This window comes from Panicum virgatum, chromosome 2N, assembly GCF_016808335.1.
Source record: "Panicum virgatum strain AP13 chromosome 2N, P.virgatum_v5, whole genome shotgun sequence".
In the NCBI taxonomy this organism is placed as follows: Eukaryota; Viridiplantae; Streptophyta; class Magnoliopsida; order Poales; family Poaceae; genus Panicum; species Panicum virgatum.
The window spans coordinates 26,142,352-26,152,813 of record NC_053146.1 but is presented as its reverse complement, the minus strand read 5'-3'; the positions used below and the strand labels follow the sequence as shown (position 1 = coordinate 26,152,813).

The following is a 10,462-nucleotide window of genomic DNA, read 5'->3' as shown; positions in this document are numbered from 1 at the left end:
GTATTGGGCTGCAGCTCAATAACAAATTCGATATCCCAATCTAGTGGCATACCAGACAAGTCATATAAAAAAACATCGGCATATTCACGGACTACGGGAATATCTTCGATTCGAAGATCTTTCATGGCATAAACACACGAGTTGACACATTCTGGATGAGGTAAATATAGAACCGAGTGGCCATGGGTAGGAGAATTTATTTCAACGGCTCGGGAAGAGATATCAAACAGTACCCCATGTTTATTCATCCATTCCATTCCTAGGATAACATCCATTCCTTCTTGTGGTAATAGGATTAAATCGGTGGGAATTATTTTACTACCCATCTTAAGTGGTACCATTCTACTAAGTTGATTAGACGCTATTTTACCACAAGGAGTAGATATCATGTAAGAGCCTTTGGTGTGACAAAAATCTAACTCAACTTTTGCTCCAAATTTAGAACTAATGAAGCTATGAGATGCACCAGAATCAAATAGGATAATTGCGGGATGATGGTTTATAGAGAATGTACCCGACATAATTGGTACACCCTCTAGAAGATCAGCCAAGTTGGTGAAGTTAAGTCGGCCTTGCCTAACTTGAACGGTTTGTTTTTCTTTCCCTTGTTCTGATCATTTCTGCGAGAAGCCTGCCCCTGAGATTGTCTCGCCTGAGGGCACATTTTTGCAAAGTGATTTGGACTTCCTCATTTGAAACAACAATTGTTGTTGTCAGGGCGAGCGGCTTGCTGAATATTCGGCTGAGGGCCGGTCTGCAGCTGCTGCGGTGGTGCAAAATGAGCTTGCTGCAGTTGCTGCTGAGGAGGTTGAATGATCCAACTCCCTGGTTGAGGGGCTTTCTGAGAGGGTGCGGTTGGAATATTCTGCACAATTCGATACCTCGGTGCAGAGGCACTCGAGGGTCCAGCAGGTGCCTTGTGCTTCTTTTCAGCACGATGGGCCATAATGAGATCCTCCTGAGTGATGGCCAGATTTACCAAATCATTAAAAGTATCAGCACGCACCAGATTGAGCCTCTCCTGTAACTTGGTACTGAGGCCTCGACGGAAGCATTCACGCTTCTTAGCATCGGTATCCGCATGATGACCAGCATACTGACATAAGTGATTGAAGGTTTGTGCATACTGCAATATGGTGCGAGTGCCCTGAGTAAGTGCCAAGAATTCATTTAGTTTTCGATCAAGAAGACCCGCAGGAATATGATGAGCCCAGAAAGCATCCTTGAACTCATTTCAATTCACCACATGATTAGCCGGAAGCATTCCGTGGTAATGATCCAACCACATACGAGCTGATCCGCGAAGTTGCTGCGCGGCGTAGCGAGTGTTGTTCGCTTTGGAACAAGGAACAGACAACAAAGAAAACTTGGATTCGATTGTGCGAATCCAAGCGTCCACATCCAGTGGTTCATCCGCCTTGGTGAATAGCGGGGGCTGCGTACTTAGGAAGTCTTGGTAGCTCGCTTCTTGCGATTGATGAGCATGATGCCCACCTCGCTGTTGCTGTTGAGCTTGCACCAATTGCCGCAAGATTTCGGTTTGAGCGGCTAAGACTTCCGCAATGCCCGGTGGTGGAGGAGGTGCAGGTGGATTGCCATTTCCTCTGGCTCCAAAACCACTGGGACTATCTCTAGTTGAACCAACCATCTGAAACGTGAATAGTTTGCATTAGGCTCAACATTTTCAACATCTCAAATGGAAATAAACAACTCAAGACATGAATAGAAGAATAATGATTTCATCAGCCGTGTTACACAGAAAACTGTCGATACGAAAAAGTGCATAACTGGAGTTCTGTGTGTGATATGGAATTGAAATTTTTACAGGAGCTAGATAATTTCATGAGATACAATATTGGTAGTCAAAGAAAGGTCATAATCCCAGAGTAAGTCAGTTGAAAAATTCAATTACTACTCCTCTGGTTTTCTGATTTTACAGAAAACAGAGCCTCTGTAATTTGCGTATATCTCCTGCTCTACATGTCCGTTTGAGCTGAACTTTTGTGAGCATTTAGATGATGAAATTTGGAACAACTTTGGTATTCAACTCACGAGCTAATTCGGAAAGGAAGTAAGGATACAAATTCGAACTAGCTGCTGGGTTCAGCTTTTCACCGTCTGCCAACACTTTACATAAGTAGCATTAGAGGTTCATTACATCCATCATCTTCTCACTTCTACTTGGTTACTTTTAGCATCAGTACTAAGGGGTTACTCCACTCTGAGTTAGCCTAGTAGCCCATAATCCAAAATTTAGGCTACACTAAGAGGAGTCTACAAAAGTCAGGAAACAGCGCCTCGGTCTACATGTTGACCGATGCCTCGCTCTCTGCAGGAGAGTGGGTCTCGAACTGCACGGGCTGCGGCGCCTGTTCCTCAAAGTCAATCTCGGAAACACCCTAGACCTCCTGAGGCTCGTCCTCACCATCCACTTGCATCTCATCGGGTGGTGCGTGAAGGGCGTCCTGCGCGTGTTGCAGCTCGTGGAGCTGTCCTTGAGCGTCGTCGAGGTCTAGCTGGAGGTGGTGGAACTGGTCCTCGAGAAAGTGGATGGTGGCGTCACGATCCATCACTGTGTCCTGAAGCTCCTGGACCTAGCTCTCAAGATTGGTGATCAGAGCACCCCTGCTCTCGAGCTCGTCGCTGGCCTCACGAAGCTGCTCGTCCCTCAGCTGGACGGTCAGGTGTAAAGCCTGAGCCTGGTCGACAAGCTGAGCGGTGGCTTGGCTCTGGAAGATCTGGAGTCGGTAAAGTGCATCCAAGCACCACGCGGTCGTTTGTAGCGCTTCGACGGTGTCGAGGGTTGCAACTGTGGCCACATTGGCCATCCTGTCGCGCCAGAGCGGGTCGGCCGGGTCGTGTGCGGGAAACAATCCGAACGCAGACAAAAGAACCTCCAACGGGTGCTGAGTACAGAAAGTGACTATCGCTAGCATGGCGGTGGTCTCCCAGGTGTCCAACAGACGGTGGCCGATCACATGAGTTACGATCGGCTCCCACCCGTTGAGCGGGTGCTGCAGGATCACCATCGTCATGCTGCAACGGCGCACCCCGCTCTCCACGATGTCGTGGCCCTCATAGAGCGGTGGCTGGGGGTAACCGGCTGCACTCAAGAGATCCCAAAGATGGCGAGGAAGTCCATCCTAGTGCAAACAAGCTAAGTGCACGTGCCCCTACGCGTCCATCATCACCAGCTCGTCCATCTGTCCCAACAAAAGACCGATGGATCAGCTGATAGTCAAACAAGGGATGGGCTGATTCTGGACAGTTAAAGAAATTGATCAAAACGATAGATAACATACTCCGAAAATTCTCAAAAGTTTACAGAAGATGCCTATGGTAGTGAGGAACATTTCATATAGTCATTGCTAAGGCCAGTTCAGATCCTAACAAGGTGATATGTTCAGGGTTTTGAAGCGATGTCGAATCAGAAAACAGATTGTCCAGAGAGTGTGTAATTTGACCATATCTACCAAACCACTTAACTAAGATAATTCAAACTTTTACAGTAGGTTCTTCATTAAGTTTCATGTTGTATTATTTTTCAATTGAGCAACTTAAGATGGTCGAAAAATTCAGTTTAGACAAACTGCTCCAAATTGACAGATTTGCAGAAGGTTACTATAAATTCGAAAAAACTAATGTACGAAGCTTGAAAAATTCTCAAAATTTTACAGAAGATTGGGAATTTATGTAGCTACATTTCATATTACAGCCAGAACTTGATTTGAGGTGATTTTTCTATCTTAAAAATTTGAGGAAACCAGAATTTCAGATTTCACAGATTACCTAGATGATCCTTAGGGATGGAGTTTTAACCTTTCTGATTGCGGTTTCTTTTAAACATTTCTTTGCTGAAGATTTAGGGATAAATGCAAATCCTAATCGTCCTCACCAAGAAAATAATTGCCAAGTAACCTTGGACTTACGCAATTTGTTTACGGTGGCATACATAATACGTCTCTCGCTATATAACTACTCGATATAGCTATCTAGCCTAGGATTCGGTTTCGAGTTAGCGTACCTGCAGAAAATTGATAGTATATAAATGAACCTTCCTTGCTAGCACTCACGAAAGTGTTCTCATACATTACCGATCACTATAGAACTGACATCCATACAATTACCTCCGTATGAACAACGTTAAGCATACGTCATCGAAACAACGTATTGACTGAGTACCGTCATGGACGGGGAATTGAATTCTAATTTTTGAACCATTACTCCCTATATATATTCAACCGATGGTTGGTATATGGGCAGCAGCTTAAGTGGGCCATTGCTTGAGCTCCAACATTCGGCTCGCATCACCGACGGGAAGGTCATACTCCCTCAGCTGACTGAGCAAGCATACCTCCGCGGCGACGATGTAGTTGCAGAATTTAAATTGCGGAATTTAAATACTGAAAAGTAATGTGCTAGAAGTTAGCCATACAATATAAGCCATCAGATTATACCCATAAGATCCCCTAGGGCTTTACGTTCTAGACTTATCCTTGTAGATCCTAGACTTTTCAAAAACTTTAGTACTTTTGAAGTCATGTTTTAGATTTCTTGTTTAGAAAACAGAGGCTGCCATCTCTGGTAGGCTGTCTACGAGCTCTGATGCCAGTTGTGGCGGAACCACCCAAAAGACTGGGCCCGGGTGCACTGATCTTCGTTGCTAAGCAACTCTTACCCAATTCGGCACGCACTGATAGTTCCTCGAGTGAAGCCTCGATAAAAGACACGCTCTTCCAAGATCGCACAGACAACACTCATACGAAGGTGAGCCCAGAGATTACAACACAGATCATCTCATACATATCAGAGTTTGCAGCGGAAAAGTAAATTTATTACAAAAACATGTTCAGAGTAGAGAAGTACTACGGAGTTCCAAACTACACAAATTATTCAAGTGTCATTGTCTCATCGGAAGTAGTAAAAGACATCTAGTGAAAACATATGATGCATCGATACAGCCCATATGAAACACGTCACTTAGTGGGAGGATGATCAGCACCAGCCGAAGGGCCATCCCACTCAACAGACCAGCCCAGAGGCAAAGTACACAGCCAAGACAGACTCGCAATCATATCCTCAAAGTTAGTACCTGAAAATAGTGCCACAAGCAAGGTTGAGTATACTAATACTCAGTAAGACTTACCCGACACTGGATATACCATAGTCCAATAACTAGACATGCAAGGCTTTTTGGTTTGTTTTGCAAAAAACGCCTCTAAGAGTTGATCCTTATTTTCAAATTTTAGCTTGGCCATATTCTAGATGAATTAACCGTTCTAAATTTGCATCTAACTCTAATCAAACATGGTAGAGCAACCATTTAATCAACCAACAGTATTATCGTCATCATGTTCCATTTGTTACTCTATATGACCGAAAACGTTAAGCAGTCTCATGCCGTGAGAGGCGGACGATTCCAAATCGAATTTCAACCTGGCCAGGGGAACCTAACGCACACGCGTGGGGATCGACTTTGCTTTTGCCCACGCTACTGTTCCCCTTTCTTTCCAGTCCGTGGATCCGGGATACCCTCCCCGACTACAGAGTCCGATCACTCTGCACCTGTACGTCACGACAAAAATATAAACCCTACTTCTACAAAGAGGGTACCAAGTTGTTCCACTCGCTGGTCCAATCAGGTACTTAAGCTTACCGATTACCATATTTCTCGGCATGTGACTAGTACTTTCAAACGCTTAACGAGATGAGCCACACACCGCGACCTTAACCAATTTCGACTGCACTAGCGGGGTATCACAACTACACAACCCCGCTCGTTGTCCTTATATTTCAGCAGGAATTAAAGTCAGTCAATTCCTATAATCTAGCAAAAGGCAGGAAACCTCTCGACTTCTACCGTTCCTAGTTAGCGTGGCAACGATAAAAAGATCCGGGTGTCAAACGTAGGTACCTAGGGATCATGCATCTAAGGTTTTTGATCAACGCCTAGAAAACATAAATGCGCCAATAAAATTATTACAACACATATGAATAGTTAGATGAATAATAACGTGGAAAATAATGGGTTATGCACCGGGGCTTGCCTTCTTGGGCACTGTCAGGCTGAGAGTCTTCTGGGGCTTGGCCCAGGTCTTGAGCTAAGTTAGTTCAATTAAGATTAACGTCCGACGTAGCAAGAGAGTCCGAAGGAACCAACTCGTAGTCACCGTCAGCGAGATTAACCGATTCTATATGCAATGCAAAGATTTATTGTTACAACATGATATATGATTTCTTTCCTTCAAGATATAGTTGCAGTTCAGCAAAAAGTTAATTTAGTGATGACCTTTGTGAATTCATTTTCTGGGCAGTCATTTATGGAGTAGGGTTTATATTTATGTTACTTCATGAAGGAGTGTGTTGGGGTGCTTAATTTCCAAGACTTAAAACATAAGAATTACTTCATAATTTCATAATAGAACATATACTCATGATCTGGTGCTGAAAAATTTATGTAGAACAGAGTAGATAGACTAGCATCTACTATAAAATTTTCAGCATTTAACAACAAGGCATCTAACCATGAAAAATCACGCAAACAGATTAACCTAGAGACTTCACGAATTTGCACAGGTTGTTACACTTGGTTTCTGGAGTTACAAATTTTGCAGCAGTATCTAGGCATGACATACTCCATTCTGTGAATTTTCCAGATTTTATATACTCATGCAACAGGAGTTATAAAATTAACAAAACTAACATGCTAGCAACAAGGACTAATCCCACAGGGAGTTCTACAGCGGTTATGGGTCTCAAAATTTTACCAGAACCTAGAAATGGTCTAAACATGCTTCAGAAAAAATGATCAAGCATTAATTCTACCAGATTAATTACTTATACATTAAACTATATATAAACTTGCATATTTATTTGGGATTCAAGATGATCAGTACTGCATAAGAAATTTTCACCAAAGAAAGTACTCATACTAACCAAGAACATATTCAAAGATCATGACCAGATATGAAATATAGCATCCAGAACAAAAATAGCAAATCAAAGCATGATATCACAAGCATGAATTATAACTGTAGGAATACTCAGTAAAAGTAGCTCACAATTTGCAGACGTTAAGACATGGCTAAAACAAAGTTCCAGAAATAAATCTAGATTTTTCCACACACAGGAACTATATACCATGAATTAAGTTCATCAAACAAGCATTAAACAGATTATATAGCAAACTAGATCTAAAATTTCTCAAACTTGTATGACAGCAAGGAATCAGTAGCATGTTCATCTAGAAAAAGTTTCATACCTGATGATCTGGCTCCACAGTTGTTTTCGAAGATTTATGTTTTCAGGAGCACAAGTCCGGAATAAGAAGAAAACACAAAGAATACGCAGACAAAGTCGCAGAAAATCGCGTCCTATGTAACATATGCAAAAGAGGCCCACAAACTAGACCAAACCGACCAATGAAGCCCCAGCACCGACGTACCAACATCAGGGCCCACCAGGCAGTGTACCAGAGAAAGACGGTGGCCAGAGGTGGCAAGGTGGGGTCGGCCGAACCAGGGGTTCGGTCAAACCCAGACAAGCACCTGTCCAGGTGCATTTTGGCGGGAAGGCTGATCTTATCCTTCTGATGGCGGTTTGGTATGTTTCCATGTATGAAGATGGCGGGAACCGACCTCCACAAGCTATATAAGGGGCCTCTCATACCACTCACCACACACACCACTTGATGGCCTCTCTCTCTCTCTCTCACACACACACACACTCTCTTGTGACTTGTACTCCTTAGGGTAGTGGAGCTTGGCTAGAACTTCATCTCTTTAGCGAATCCAGTCGTCCTCAGGGTTGGCGAGCAATCCTCGGCCTATGGTATGGCTTTGTATTCCGACTTTCATTATGCTATTCATATTGAGTTCGTTCTTGGTTATCTTGCTATGTTCTTAGCATGCTTAGCCTTGATCTATGCTTTATCAAGTTATACTAGTTGCTTACTTATACCAGATGATTTGGGTAAGGATATCGGTTTGTTGTGCTTTCGGGCTTACCTTAGCATCTTACCTGTCCATCCGAAGAGTGGGGGACCCAGGGGTGCTAAGGTAGTGACCTCATATTCGGCATGGTGCCCGGGTATGCGGGATCCCTCAGATATGACGGTGCTTCACATCTTGACTGGGGTAGACCGCAGGTGGTGACAGCCCTGTCGGTCCGCCGGGAAGCTGCTTCTCGGTTAGCGTACTCCCCGACGTTCGGGTATCGTGTAAGAGTTCATGCAAAGATGAAACGGGACTGGATGGTCTCCAGTGCGGGTCATTCTCCCCGATGTCCCTAATTTCCCGGCACCTGCAGCTCTAAACATGTGGCTAACATAACTTATCTGCTGACATGAATAGTATATTAGAATTTGTGCCTATGCTCCCACTAACCTTAGGTGTGCTTGTTTATTCTTTATTCATGAGAGTTGGATGTTCTGTGTGTGTCACATTACCCCTGATTATCCTTTGTTTATCACTTACCCCTGTATAATTAATAGTCTGCACCTTATTTCATAATGTCATGGTTATGTAACTAGTAAACATCTTTACACAACCTCTCCATCCCTTGGGAAAATATAAATAACGATACCCTAAATACTTCTGGGTGAAATGCTACAACGGTATATCCGTGTGCTTGCGGATCTTTCTGTAAACGTTAAGACATACTAACCCAGCATTTCTGGTGCCGTTGCTAGGGACGAGCTTAACCCCACCGTTCCTAGTGATTGCGCTAAGAAATGCCAACAAGCATTTCTGGCGCCGTTGCCGGGGATGGCACTTGGTGTAAAGATTTTACTAAGCACATAAACCTGGCAATATGAGTAAGAGGTAGCTACTGCTTATACATGCTAATGTGTTTATCTTTTTGTTTTCTCCTGATTGGATGAAAACAGGGTAGTGTATGACTGATTTCTCCTTACCGACAAACTTTGTTTAAAATCCCGAGAAGCTCATGAGAAGGGTCCGACCTCCTGTCATCCCTCCTCCGCTCTCGCAGTCGACAAGCGAGCCAGCTTCCCAAGCACCATCAACAATCACTGAACCCATGGCTGAGAAGACTCTCCGCGACTTCTCCATCCCTTCAGCTGTCAATGTGGCAACTAGACCCAATGTTGATGTTGGGGACGTGAACTTTGAGCTGAAGTCTAGCCTCATAAACATGGTGCAGGCTAGCCCATTCTGTGGCAAGCCAAATGAGGATGTCAATGCCCATCTCCAGAACTTTCTGGAGTTATGCAAGACTTTAACCATACGGGGAGTTACAGCCGACGCCATCAGGCTCCGTCTGTTTTCTTTCTCCCTCTTGGGGAAAGCGAAATAGTGGTTTTATTAGAACAAGGATGCCGTCAGCACATGGGACAAATGTTCCACGGCGTTTCTCGCAAAATTCTTTCTGTTGGGCAAAACAAATGCCCTGCGTGGAAGAATTTCAAGTTTCCAGCAGACAGGGATGGAATCCATCCTAGAAGCTTGGGAGAGACTTCAAGAATACATACTCTCCTGTCCTCATCATGGGATGGACGAGTGGATTGTACTCCAAAGCTTCTATAATACGCTAACGACAACATCCAGAGCCCATCTTGATGCCGCTGCTAGAGAAGCCTATATGGACCTGACAATTGCCAAGGCTAAGGCCTTAATTGAAAAGATGGTCTCCAACCCGGGCTGGAATGAGGAGCGTTCCCAGCTCAGAACAAAGGACGGAATGCATACCGTCAAGGAGACGGACATGCTTGCCGCCAAGCTGGACCTCCTACTAAAGAAACTCGATGAAGGGAACCGACAACATATGCCCGTTCCCGTCCATGCCATGAACTTGTACTAAATGTGCGAGGTTTGTGGTGCCGGTGGACACTCGAGGAATTACTGCCTCGAGACCCGAGAAGACGCAGCCTACGTCAACAACAACAACAACACTGGGTTCCGTCCACAAGGAGACCAGGGGTGGGGTCAAGCATGCCTACCATTCCAAGGAGGAGGTAACAACTTTAACTCAAATTTCAATTCGAACCAACCCTCCTTGAGAGATCTAGTCTTTGGAAAAGCTAAAATAAACGAATCTTTAAACAAAAAGCTTGCTGCCAATGATAAAATTTTGGAAAGTATAAATGCTGAAATTGAAACTCTCTCTTCTGCAATTAAAAACCAATTAAGTTTCAACAAAATGATAGAAACACAACTTGCGCAAATAGCTGCTATTGTTCCATTTTCAGAAAAGATAAATGCGGTGACCAAGAGGGGTGGTAAGTCCACTCGTGATCCATCGCATCCTAACCATGCAGAGAAAGCAGCAAGGCCACAAGTAGAGGAGGAAGAATCTCCAAAACATGATGGCTCTGAAGAACCCGAGGAAGAAAATCCACGGAAAACTTTCGATACAAGCTTCCTCCTGTTTGCCTCCCGGAAACAAAAGATCACCGTGGACGAGCAGTTCACTCGTTTTGTTGATGATCTAGAAGATACATGTC

General features: G+C 44.1%; 1 non-coding gene across 1 annotated transcript; it reads right to left on the bottom strand.

The window, feature by feature from the left end:
* Nucleotides 1–9,405: 9,405 nt before the first annotated feature.
* On the bottom strand, nucleotides 9,406–9,512 carry LOC120663207. Its single transcript, XR_005670427.1, has one exon. It is a non-coding gene; the product is annotated as a small nucleolar RNA R71 (small nucleolar RNA).
* Nucleotides 9,513–10,462: the final 950 nt, after the last annotated feature.